The following is a 14,661-nucleotide window of genomic DNA, read 5'->3' as shown; positions in this document are numbered from 1 at the left end:
TTCACATCGTTGGTGTATCACTGAGCCCATTTCACATCGCTGGTCTATCACTGAGCCCATTTCACATCGTTGGTCTATCACTGAGCCCATTTCACATCGTTGGTGTATCACTGAGCCCATTTCACATCGTTGGTCTATCACTGAGCCCATTTCACATCGTTGGTCTATCACTGAGCCCATTTCACATCGCTGGTCTATCACTGGGCCCATTTCACATCGTTGGTCGACTTCACTGGGCCCATTTCACATCGTTGGTCTATCACTGAGCCCATTTCACATCGTTGGTCTATCACTGAGCCCATTTCACATCGTTGGTCTATCACTGGGCCCATTTCACATCGTTGGTCTATCACTGAGCCCATTTCACATCGCTGATCTATCACTGGGCCCATTTCACATCGCTGGTCTATCACTGGGCCCATTTCACATCGCTGGTCTATCACTGGGCCCATTTCACATCATTGGTCTATCACTGGGCCCATGTCACAACGCTGGTCTATCACTGGGCCCATTTCACATCGTTGTTCTATCACTGAGCCCATTTCACATCGTTGGTCTAACACTGGGCCCATTTCACATCACTGGTCTATCACTGGGCTCATTTCACATCATTGGTCTATCACTGGACCCATTTCACATCGTTGGTCTATCACTGAGCCCATTTCACATCGCTGTTCTATCACTGAGCCCATTTCACATCGTTGGTCCATCGCTGGGCCCATTTCACATCGCTGGTCTATCGCTGGGCCCATTTCACATCGCTGGTCTATCACTGAGCCCATTTCTCATCGCTGGTCTATCACTGAGCCCATTTCACATCGCTGGTCTATCGCTGGGCCCATTTCACATCGCTGGTCTATCGCTGGGCCCATTTCACATCGTTGGTCTATCACTGAGCCCATTTCACATCGCTGGTCTATCGCTGGGCCCATTTCACATCGCTGGTCTATCGCTGGGCCCATTTCACATCGTTGGTCTATCACTGAACCCATTTCACATCGTTGGTCTATCACTGAGCCCATTTCACATCGCTGGTCTATCGCTGGGCCCATTTCACATCGTTGGTCTATCACTGGGCCCATTTCACATCGTTGGTCTATCACTGAGCCCATTTCACATCGCTGGTCTATCACTGAGCCCATTTCACATCGTTGGTCTATCACTGGGCCCATTTCACATCGCTGGTCTATCACTGAGCCCATTTCACATCGTTGGTCTATCACAGAGCCCATTTCACATCGTTCGCCTTTCACTGAGCCCATTTCACATCGTTGGTCTATCACTGGGCCCATTCCACTTCGTTGGTGTATCACTGAACCCATTTCACATCGCTGTTCTATCACTGAGCCCATTTCACATCGTTGGTCTATCACTGGGCCCATTTCACATCGCTGGTCTATCACTAGGCCTATTTCACATCGCTGGTCTATCACTGGGCCCATTTCACATCGCAGGTCTATCTCTGAGCCCATTTCACATCGTCGGTCTATCACTGGGCCCATTTCACATCATCGGTCTACCACTGGGCCCATTTCACATCGCTGGTCTATCACTGAGCCCATTTCACATCGCTGGTCTATCACTGGGCCCATTTCACATCATTGGTCTATCACTGGGCCCATGTCACATCGCTGGTCTATCACTGGGCCCATTTCACATCGTTGTTCTATCACTGAGCCCATTTCACATCGTTGGTCTATCACTGAGCCCATTTCACATCGTTGGTCTATCACTGAGCCCATTTCACATCGCTGGTCTATCACTGAGCCCATTTCACATCGTTGGTCTATCACTGGGCCCATTTCACATCGCTGGTCTATCACTGAGCCCATTTCACATCGTTGGTCTATCACAGAGCCCATTTCACATCGTTCGCCTTTCACTGAGCCCATTTCACATCGTTGGTCTATCACTGGGCCCATTCCACTTCGTTGGTGTATCACTGAACCCATTTCACATCGCTGTTCTATCACTGAGCCCATTTCACATCGTTGGTCTATCACTGGGCCCATTTCACATCGCTGGTCTATCACTAGGCCTATTTCACATCGCTGGTCTATCACTGGGCCCATTTCACATCGCAGGTCTATCTCTGAGCCCATTTCACATCGTCGGTCTATCACTGGGCCCATTTCACATCGTCGGTCTACCACTGGGCCCATTTCACATCGCTGGTCTATCACTGAGCCCATTTCACATCGTTGGTCTATCACTGGGCCCATTTCACATCGCTGGTCTATCACTGAGCCCATTTCACATCGTTGGTCTATCACAGAGCCCATTTCACATCGTTCGCCTTTCACTGAGCCCATTTCACATCGTTGGTCTATCACTGGGCCCATTCCACTTCGTTGGTGTATCACTGAACCCATTTCACATCGCTGTTCTATCACTGAGCCCATTTCACATCGCTGGTCTATCACTGGGCCCATTTCACATCATTGGTCTATCACTGGGCCCATGTCACATCGCTGGTCTATCACTGGGCCCATTTCACATCGTTGTTCTATCACTGAGCCCATTTCACATCGTTGGTCTATCACTGAGCCCATTTCACATCGTTCGTCTATCACTGTGCCCATTTCACATCGTTGGTCTATCACTAAGCCCATTTCACATCGTTGGTCTATCACTGAGCCCATTTCACATCATTGGTCTATCACTGAGCCCATTTCACATCGTTGGTCTATCACTGAGCCCATTTCACATCGTTGGTGTATCAGTGAGCCCATTTCACATCGTTTGTCTATCACTGAGCCCATTTCACATCGCTAGTCTATCACTAGGCCTATTTCACATCGCTGGTCTATCACTGGGCCCATTTCACATCGTTGTTCTATCACTGAGCCCATTTCACATCGTTGGTCTATCACTGGGCCCATTTCACATCACTGGTCTATCACTGGGCTCATTTCACATCATTGGTCTATCACTGGACCCATTTCACATCGTTGGTCTATCACTGGGCCCATTTCACATCGCTTGTCTATCACTGGGCTCATTTCACATCATTGGTCTATCACTGGACCCATTTCACATCGTTGGTCTATCACTGAGCCCATTTCACATCGCTGTTCTATCACTGAGCCCATTTCACATCGTTGGTCCATCGCTGGGCCCATTTCACATCGCTGGTCTATCGCTGGGCCCATTTCTCATCGCTGGTCTATCACTGAGCCCATTTCTCATCGCTGGTCTATCACTGAGCCCATTTCACATTGCTGGTCTATCGCTGGGCCCATTTCACATCGCTGGTCTATCGCTGGGCCCATTTCACATCGTTGGTCTATCACTGAGCCCATTTCACATCGTTGGTCTATCACTGAGCCCATTACACATCGCTGGTCTATCGCTGGGCCCATTTCACATCGCTGGTCTATCACTGAGCCCATTTCACATCGTTGGTGTATCACTGAGCCCATTTCACATCGCTGGTCTATCACTGAGCCCATTTCACATCGTTGGTCTATCACTGAGCCCATTTCACATCGTTGGTCTATCACTGGGCCCATTTCACATCGCTGGTCTATCGCTGGGCCCATTTCTCATCGCTGGTCTATCACTGAGCCCATTTCTCATCGCTGGTCTATCACTGAGCCCATTTAACATCGTTGGTCTATCACTGAGCCCATTTCACATCGTTGGTGTATCACTGAGCCCATTTCACATCGTTGGTCTATCACTGGGCCCATTTCACATCGTTGGTCTATCACTGAGCCCATTTCACATCGTTGGTGTATCACTGAGCCCATTTCACATCGTTGGTCTATCACTGAGCCCATTTCACATCGTTGGTCTATCACTGAGCCCATTTCACATCGCTGGTCTATCACTGGGCCCATTTCACATCGTTGGTCTATCACTGGGCCCATTTCACATCGTTGGTCTATCACTGAGCCCATTTCACATCGTTGGTCTATCACTGAGCCCATTTCACATCGTTGGTCTATCACTGGGCCCATTTCACATCGTTGGTCTATCACTGAGCCCATTTCACATCGCTGGTCTATCACTGGGCCCATTTCACATCGCTGGTCTATCACTGGGCCCATTTCACATCGCTGGTCTATCACTGGGCCCATTTCACATCATTGGTCTATCACTGGGCCCATGTCACATCGCTGGTCTATCACTGGGCCCATTTCACATCGTTGTTCTATCACTGAGCCCATTTCACATCGTTGGTCTATCACTGGGCCCATTTCACATCACTGGTCTATCACTGGGCTCATTTCACATCATTGGTCTATCACTGGACCCATTTCACATCGTTGGTCTATCACTGGGCCCATTTCACATCGCTGGTCTATCACTGAGCCCATTTCACATCGTTGGTCTATCACTGGGCCCATTTCACATCGCTGGTCAATCACTGAGCCCATTTCACATCGTTGGTCTATCACTGAGCCCATTTCACATCGCTGGTCTATCACTGAGTCCATTTCACATCATTGGTCTATCACTGGGCCCATTTTACATCGCTGGTCTATCACTGGGCCCATTTCACATCGTTGGTCTATCACTGAGCCCATTTCACATCGCTGTTCTATCACTGAGCCCATTTCACATCGTTGGTCCATCACTGGGCCCATTTCACATCGCTGGTCTATCGCTGGGCCCATTTCTCATCGCTGGTCTATCACTGAGCCCATTTCTCATCGCTGGTCTATCACTGAGCCCATTTAACATCGTTGGTCTATCACTGAGCCCATTTCACATCGTTGGTGTATCACTGAGCCCATTTCACATCGTTGGTCTATCACTGGGCCCATTTCACATCGTTGGTCTATCACTGAGCCCATTTCACATCGTTGGTGTATCACTGAGCCCATTTCACATCGTTGGTCTATCACTGAGCCCATTTCACATCGTTGGTCTATCACTGAGCCCATTTCACATCGCTGGTCTATCACTGGGCCCATTTCACATCGTTGGTCTATCACTGGGCCCATTTCACATCGTTGGTCTATCACTGGGCCCATTTCACATCGTTGGTCTATCACTGAGCCCATTTCACATCGCTGGTCTATCACTGGGCCCATTTCACATCGCTGGTCTATCACTGGGCCCATTTCACATCGCTGGTCTATCACTGGGCCCATTTCACATCATTGGTCTATCACTGGGCCCATGTCACATCGCTGGTCTATCACTGGGCCCATTTCACATCGTTGTTCTATCACTGAGCCCATTTCACATCGTTGGTCTATCACTGGGCCCATTTCACATCACTGGTCTATCACTGGGCTCATTTCACATCGTTGGTCTATCACTGAGCCCATTTCACATCGCTGTTCTATCACTGAGCCCATTTCACATCGTTGGTCCATCGCTGGGCCCATTTCACATCGCTGGTCTATCGCTGGGCCCATTTCACATCGCTGGTCTATCACTGAGCCCATTTCTCATCGCTGGTCTATCACTGAGCCCATTTCACATCGCTGGTCTATCGCTGGGCCCATTTCACATCGCTGGTCTATCGCTGGGCCCATTTCACATCGTTGGTCTATCACTAAGCCCATTTCACATCGTTGGTCTATCGCTGGGCCCATTTCACATCGCTGGTCTATCGCTGAGCCCATTTCTCATCGCTGGTCTATCACTGAGCCCATTTCACATCGCTGGTCTATCGCTGGGCCCATTTCACATCGCTGGTCTATCGCTGGGCCCATTTCACATCGCTGGTCTATCGCTGGGCCCATTTCACATCGCTGGTCTATCGCTGGGCCCATTTCACATCGCTGGTCTATCACTGGGCCCATTTCACATCGCTGGTCTATCGCTGGGCCCATTTCACATCGCTGGTCTATCACTGAGCCCATTTCACATCGTTGGTGTATCACTGAGCCCATTTCACATCGCTGGTCTATCACTGGGCCCATTTCACATCGTTGGTCTATCACTGAGCCCATTTCACATCGCTGTTCTATCACTGAGCCCATTTCACATCGTTGGTCCATCACTGGGCCCATTTCACATCGCTGGTCTATCGCTTGGCCCATTTCTCATCGCTGGTCTATCACTGAGCCCATTTCTCATCGCTGGTCTATCACTGAGCCCATTTAACATCGTTGGTCTATCACTGAGCCCATTTCACATCGTTGGTGTATCACTGAGCCCATTTCATATCGTTGGTCTATCACTGGGCCCATTTCACATCGTTGGTCTATCACTGAGCCCATTTCACATCGTTGGTGTATCACTGAGCGCATTTCACATCGTTGGTCTATCACTGAGCCCATTTCACATCGTTGGTCTATCACTGAGCCCATTTCACATCGCTGGTCTATCACTGGGCCCATTTCACATCGCTGGTCTATCACTGGGCCCATTTCACATCGCTGGTCTATCACTGGGCCCATTTCACATCACTGGTCTATCACTGGGCTCATTTCAAATCATTGGTCTATCACTGGACCCATTTCACATCGTTGGTCTATCACTGGGCCCATTTCACATCACTGGTCTATCACTGGGCTCATTTCACATCATTGGTCTATCACTGGACCCATTTCACATCGTTGGTCTATCACTGAGCCCATTTCACATCGCTGTTCTATCACTGAGCCCATTTCACATCGTTGGTCCATCGCTGGGCCCATTTCACATCGCTGGTCTATCGCTGGGCCCATTTCACATCGCTGGTCTATCACTGAGCCCATTTCTCATCGCTGGTCTATCACTGAGCCCATTTCACATCGCTGGTCTATCGCTGGGCCCATTTCACATCGCTGGTCTATCGCTGGGCCCATTTCACATCGTTGGTCTATCACTGAGCCCATTTCACATTGCTGGTCTATCACTGAGCCCATTTCTCATCGCTGGTCTATCACTGAGCCCATTTAACATCGTTGGTCTATCACTGAGCCCATTTCACATTGTTGGTCTATCACTGAGCCCATTTCACATCGCTGGTCTATCACTGGGCCCATTTCACATCGTTGGTCTATCACTGGGCCCATTTCACATCGTTGGTCTATCACTGAGCCCATTTCACATCGTTGGTCTATCACTGAGCCCATTTCACATCGTTGGTCTATCACTGGGCCCATTTCACATCGTTGGTCTATCACTGAGCCCATTTCACATCGCTGGTCTATCACTGGGCCCATTTCACATCGCTGGTCTATCACTGGGCCCATTTCACATCGCTGGTCTATCACTGGGCCCATTTCACATCATTGGTCTATCACTGGGCCCATGTCACATCGCTGGTCTATCACTGGGCCCATTTCACATCGTTGTTCTATCACTGAGCCCATTTCACATCGTTGGTCTATCACTGGGCCCATTTCACATCACTGGTCTATCACTGGGCTCATTTCACATCATTGGTCTATCACTGGACCCATTTCACATCGTTGGTCTATCACTGGGCCCATTTCACATCACTGGTCTATCACTGGGCTCATTTCACATCATTGGTCTATCACTGGACCCATTTCACATCGTTGGTCTATCACTGAGCCCATTTCACATCGCTGTTCTATCACTGAGCCCATTTCACATCGTTGGTCCATCGCTGGGCCCATTTCACATCGCTGGTCTATCGCTGGGCCCATTTCACATCGCTGGTCTATCACTGAGCCCATTTCTCATCGCTGGTCTATCACTGAGCCCATTTCACATCGCTGGTCTATCGCTGGGCCCATTTCACATCGCTGGTCTATCGCTGGGCCCATTTCACATCGTTGGTCTATCACTGAGCCCATTTCACATCGTTGGTCTATCGCTGGGCCCATTTCACATCGCTGGTCTATCACTGAGCCCATTTCTCATCGCTGGTCTATCACTGAGACCATTTCACATCGCTGGTCTATCGCTGGGCCCATTTCACATCGCTGGTCTATCGCTGGGCCCATTTCACATTGCTGGTCTATCGCTGGGCCCATTTCACATCGCTGGTCTATCGCTGGGCCCATTTCACATCGCTGGTCTATCACTGGGCCCATTTCACATCGTTGGTCTATCACTGAACCCATTTCACATCGTTGGTCTATCACTGGGCCCATTTCACATCGTTGGTGTATCACTGAACCCATTTCACATCGCTGTTCTATCACTGAGCCCATTTCACATCGTTGGTCTATCACTGGGCCCATTTCACATCGCTGGTCTATCACTAGGCCTATTTCACATCGCTGGTCTATCACTGGGCCCATTTCACATCGCAGGTCTATCTCTGAGCCCATTTCACATCGTCGATCTATCACTGGGCCCATTTCACATCGTCGGTCTACCACTGGGCCCATTTCACATCGCTGGTCTATCACTGAGCCCATTTCACATCGCTGGTCTATCACTGGGCCCATTTCACATCATTGGTCTATCACTGGGCCCATGTCACGTCGCTGGTCTATCACTGGGCCCATTTCACATCGTTGTTCTATCACTGAGCCCATTTCACATCGTTGGTCTATCACTGAGCCCATTTCACATCGTTCGTCTATCACTGTGCCCATTTCACATCGTTGGTCTATCACTGAGCCCATTTCACATCGTTGGTCTATCACTGAGCCCATTTCACATCGCTGGTGTATCACTGAGCCCATTTCACATCGCTGGTCTATCACTGAGCCCATTTCACATCGTTGGTCTATCACTGAGCCCATTTCACATCGTTGGTGTATCACTGAGCCCATTTCACATCGTTGGTCTATCACTGAGCCCATTTCACATCGTTGGTCTATCACTGAGCCCATTTCACATCGCTGGTCTATCACTGGGCCCATTTCACATCGTTGGTCTATCACTGGGCCCATTTCACATCGTTGGTCTATCACTGAGCCCATTTCACATCGTTGGTCTATCACTGAGCCCATTTCACATCGTTGGTCTATCACTGGGCCCATTTCACATCGTTGGTCTATCACTGAGCCCATTTCACATCGCTGGTCTATCACTGGGCCCATTTCACATCGCTGGTCTATCACTGGGCCCATTTCACATCGCTGGTCTATCACTGGGCCCATTTCACATCGCTGGTCTATCACGGAGCCCATTTCACATCGCTGGTCTATCACTGGGCCCATTTCACATCGCTGGTCTATCACTGGGCCCATTTCACATTGCTGGTCTATCACTGGGCCCATTTGACATCGCTGGTCTATCACTGATCCCATTTCACATCGTTGGTCTATCACTGGGCCCATTTCACAACGTTGGTCTATCACTGGGCCCATTTCACATCGCTGGTCTATCACTGGGCTCATTTCACATCATTGGTCTATCACTGGACCCATTTCACATCGTTGGTCTATCACTGAGCCCATTTCACATCGTTGGTCTATCACTGGGCCCATTTCACATCGTTTGATCTATTATTGAGCCCATTTCACATCGCTGGTCTATCACTGGGCCCATTTCACATCGCTTGTCTATCACTGGGCCCATTTCACATCGCTAGTGTATCACTGGGCACATTTCACATCGCTGGTCTATCACTGGGCCCATTTCACATCGCTGGTCTATCACTGAGCCTATTTCACATCGTTGGTCTATCACTGGACCCATTTCACATCGTTGGTCTATCACTGGGCCCATTTCACATCACTGGTCTATCACTGGGCTCATTTCACATCATTGGTCTATCACTGGACCCATTTCACATCGTTGGTCTATCACTGAGCCCATTTCACATCGCTGGTCTATCACTGAGCCCATTTCACATCGTTGGTCTATCACTGAGCCCATTTCACATCGTTGGTCTATCACTGGGCCCATTTCACATCGTTGGTCTATCACTGAGCCTATTTCACATCGCTGTTCTATCACTGAGCCCATTTCACATCGTTGGTCCATCGCTGGGCCCATTTCACATCGCTGGTCTATCGCTGGGCCCATTTCTCATCGCTGGTCTATCCCTGAGCCCATTTCTCATCGCTGGTCTATTGCTGAGCCCATTTAACATCGTTGGTCTATCACTGAGCCCATTTCACATCGTTGGCCTATCACTGAGCCCATTTCTCATCGTTGGTCTATCACTGAGCCCATTTAACATCGTTGGTCTATCACTGAGCCCATTTCACATCGTTGGTCTATCACTGAGCCCATTTTACATCGCTGGTCTATCGCTAGGCCCATTTCACATCGCTGGTCTATCGCTGGGCCCATTTCACATCGTTGGTCTATCACTGAGCCCATTTCACATCGTTGGTCTATCACTGAGCCCATTTCACATCGCTGGTCTATCGCTGGGCCCATTTCACATCGCTGGTCTATCGCTGGGCCCATTTCACTTCGCTGGTCTATCACTGAGCCCATTTCACATCGTTGGTCTATCACTGAGCCCATTTCACATCGTTGGTCTATCACTGAGCCCATTTCACATCGCTGGTCTATCACTGAGCCCATTTCACATCGTTGGTCTATCACTGGGCCCATTTCACATCGCTGGTCTATCACTGGGCCCATTTCACATTGTTGGTCTATCACTGAGCCCATTTCACATCGTTGGTCTATCACTGAGCCCATTTCACATCGTTGGTCTATCACTGAGCCCATTTCACATCGCTGGTCTATCACTGGGCCCATTTCACATCGTTGGTCTATGACTGGGCCCATTTCACATCGCTGCTCTATCACTGGGCCCATTTCACATCGCTGGTCTATCACTGAGCCCATTTCACATCGCTGGTTTATCACTGGGCCCATTTCACATCGCTGGTCTATCACTGGGCCCATTTCATATCGCTGGTCTATCACTGGTCCCATTTCACATCGTTGGTCTATCTCTGGGCCCATTTCACATCGTTGGTCTATCACTGAGCCCATTTCACATCGCTGGTCTATCGCTGGGCCCATTTCATATCGCTGGTCTATCACTGGTTCCATTTCACATCGTTGGTCTATCTCTGGGCCCATTTCACATCGTTGGTCTATCACTGAGCCCATTTCACATCGCTGGTCTATCGCTGGGCCCATTTCACATCGCTGGTCTATCGCTGGGCCCATTTCACATCGCTGGTCAATCGCTGGGCCCATTTCACATCGTTGGTCTATCGCTGGACCCATTTCACATCGTTGGTCTATCACAGAGCCCATTTCACATCGTTCGTCTTTCACTGAGCCCATTTCACATCGTTGGTCTATCACTGAGCCCATTTCACATCGTTGGTGTATCACTGAGCCCATTTCACATCGTTGGTCTATCTCTGGGCCCATTTCACATCGTTGGTCTATCACTGAGCCCATTTCACATCGCTGGTCTATCACTGGGCTCATTTCATATCGCTGGTCTATCACTGGTCCCATTTCACATCGTTGGTCTATCTCTGGGCCCATTTCACATCGTTGGTCTATCACTGAGCCCATTTCACATCGCTGGTCTATCGCTGGGCCCATTTCACATCGCTGGTCTGTTGCTGGGCCCATTTCACATCGCTGGTCTATCGCTGGGCCCATTTCACATCGTTGGTCTATCGCTGGACCCATTTCACATCGTTGGTCTATCACAGAGCCCATTTCACATCGTTCGTCTTTCACTGAGCCCATTTCACATCGTTGGTCTATCACTGAGCCCATTTCACATCGTTGGTCTATCACTGAGTCTATTTCACATCGTTGGTCTATCACTGCACCCATTTCACATCGTTGGTCTATCACTGAGACCATTTCACATCGCTGGTCTATCACTGGGGCCATTTCGCATCGCTGGTCTATCACTGGGCCCATTTCACATCGTGGTCTATCACTGGGCCCATTTCACATCGTTGGTCTATCACTGGGCCCATTTCACATCGCTGGTCTATCACTGGGCTCATTTCACATCGCTGGTCTATCACTGGGCCCATTTAACATCGCTGGTCTATCACTGAGCCCATTTCACTTCGCTGGTCTATCACTGGGCCCATTTCACATCGCTGGTCTATCACTGGGCCCATTTCACTTCGCTGGTCTATCACTGGGCACATTTCACATCGCTGGTCTATCACTGGGCCCATTTCACATCGTTGGTCTATCACTGGGCCCATTTCACATCGCTGGTCTATCACTGGGCCCATTTCACATCGCTGGTCTATCACTGGGCCCATTTCACATCGCTGGTCTATCACTGGGCCCATTTCACATCGTTGGTCTATCGCTGAACCCATTTCACATCGTTGGTCTATTCATGGGCCCATTTCACATCACTGGTCTATCACTGGGCCCATTTCACATCGCTGGTCTATCACTGGGCCCATTTCACATCGCTGGTCTATCACTGAGCCCATTTCACATCGCTGGTCTATCACTGGGCCCATTTCACATCGCTGGTCTATCACAGGGCCCATTTCACATCGTTGGTCTATCACTGGGCCCATTTCTCATCGCTGGTCTATCACTGGGCCCATTTCACATCGCTGGTCTATCACTGAGCCCATTTCACATCGTTGGTCTATCACTGGGCCCATTTCACATCGTTGGTCTATCACTGAGCCCATTTCACATCGTTGGTCTATCACTGAGCCCATTTCACATCGTTGGTCTATCACTGAGCCCATTTCACATCGTTGGTCTATCACTGAGCCCATTTCACATCGTTGGTCTATCACTGGACCCATTTCACATCGCTGTCTATCATTGGGCCCATTTCAAATCGTTGGTCTATCACTGAGCCCATTTCACATCATTGGTCTATCACTGGGCCCATTTCACATCATTAGTCTATCACTGAGCCCATTTCACATCGCTGGTCTATCACTGGGCACATTTCACATCGCTGGTCTGTCACTGTGCCCATTTCACATCGCTGGTCTATCACTGAGCCCATTTCACATCGCTGGTCTATCACTGTGTCCATTTCACATCGCTGGTCTATCACTGGGCCCATTTCACATCGTTGGTCTAACACTGGGCCCATTTCACATCGCTGGTCTATCACTGGGCCCATTTCACATCGCTGGTCTATCACTGAGCCCATTTCACATCGTTGGTCTATCACTGGGCCCATTTCACATCGTTGGTCTATCACTGAGCCCATTTAACATCGCTGGTCCATCACTGAGCCCATTTTACATCGTTGGTCTATCACTGAGCCCATTTCACATCGTTGGTCTATCACTGAGCCCATTTCACATCATTGGTCTATCACTGAGCCCATTTCACATCGTTGGTCTATCACTGAGCCCATTTCACATCGCTGGTCTATCACTGGGCCCACTTCACATCGTTGGTCTATCACTGGGCCCATTTCGCATCGCTGGTCTATCACTGAGCCCATTTCACATCGTTGGTCTATCACTGAGCCCATTTCACATCGCTGGTCTATCACTGGGGCCATATCGCATCGCTGGTCTATCACTGGGCCCATTTCACATCGCTGGTCTATCAGTGGGCCCATTTCACATCGTTGGTCTATCACTGGGCCCATTTCACATCGCTGGTCTATCACTGGGCCCATTTCACATCGCTGGTCTATCACTGTGCCCATTTCACATCGCTGGTCTATCACTGGGCCCATTTCACATCGCTGGTCTATCACTGGGCCCATTTCACATCGCTGGTCAATCACTGGGCCCATTTCACATCGCTGGTCTATCACTGGGGCCATTTCGCATCGCTGGTCTATCACTGAGCCCATTTCACAACACTGGTCTATCACTGGGGCCCATTTCACATCGTGGTCTATCACTGGGCCCATTTCACAACACTGGTCTATCACTGGGCCCATTTCACATCGTGGTCTATCACTGGGCCCATTTCACAACACTGGTCTATCACTGGGGCCATTTCGCATCGCTGGTCTATCACTGGGCCCATTTCACATCGTGGTCTATCACTGGGCCCATTTCACAACACTGGTCTATCACTGGGGCCATTTCACATCGCTGGTCTATCACTGGGCCCATTTCACATCGTTGGTCTATCACTGAGCCCATTTCACATCGTTGGTCTTTCACTGAGCCCATTTCACATCGTTGGTCTATCACTGAGCCCATTTCACATCGTTGGTCCATCACTGAGCCCATTTCACATCGTTGGTCTATCACTGAGCCCATTTCACATCGCTGGTCTATCACTGGGGCCATTTCGCATCGCTGGTCTATCACTGGGCCCATTTCACATCGCTGGTCTATCACTGGGCCCATTTCACATCGCTGGTCTATCACTGGGCCCATTTCACATCGTTGGTCCATCACTGGGCCCATTTCACATCGCTGGTCTATCACTGAGCCCATTTCACATCGCTGGTCTATCACTGGGCCCATTTCACATCGCTGGTCTATCACAGGGCCCATTTCACATCGTTGGTCTATCACTGGGCCCATTTCTCATCGCTGGTCTATCACTGGGCCCATTTCACATCGCTGGTCTATCACTGAGCCCATTTCACATCGTTGGTCTATCACTGGGCCCATTTCACATCGTTGGTCTATCACTGAGCCCATTTCACATCGTTGGTCTATCACTGAGCCCATTTCACATCGTTGGTCTATCACTGAGCCCATTTCACATCGTTGGTCTATCACTGAGCCCATTTCACATCGTTGGTCTATCACTGGGCCCATTTCACATCGCTGTCTATCACTGGGCCCATTTCAAATCGTTGGTCTATCACTGAGCCCATCTCACATCATTGGTCTATCACTGGGCCCATTTCACATCATTAGTCTATCACTGAGCCCATTTCACATCGCTGGTCTATCACTGGGCACATTTCACATCGCTGGTCTGTCACTG

Source organism: Pristiophorus japonicus, chromosome 3 (genome assembly GCF_044704955.1).
Source record: "Pristiophorus japonicus isolate sPriJap1 chromosome 3, sPriJap1.hap1, whole genome shotgun sequence".
NCBI lineage: Eukaryota > Metazoa > Chordata > Chondrichthyes > Pristiophoridae > Pristiophorus > Pristiophorus japonicus.
Note: the sequence above shows the minus strand (reverse complement) of the source record.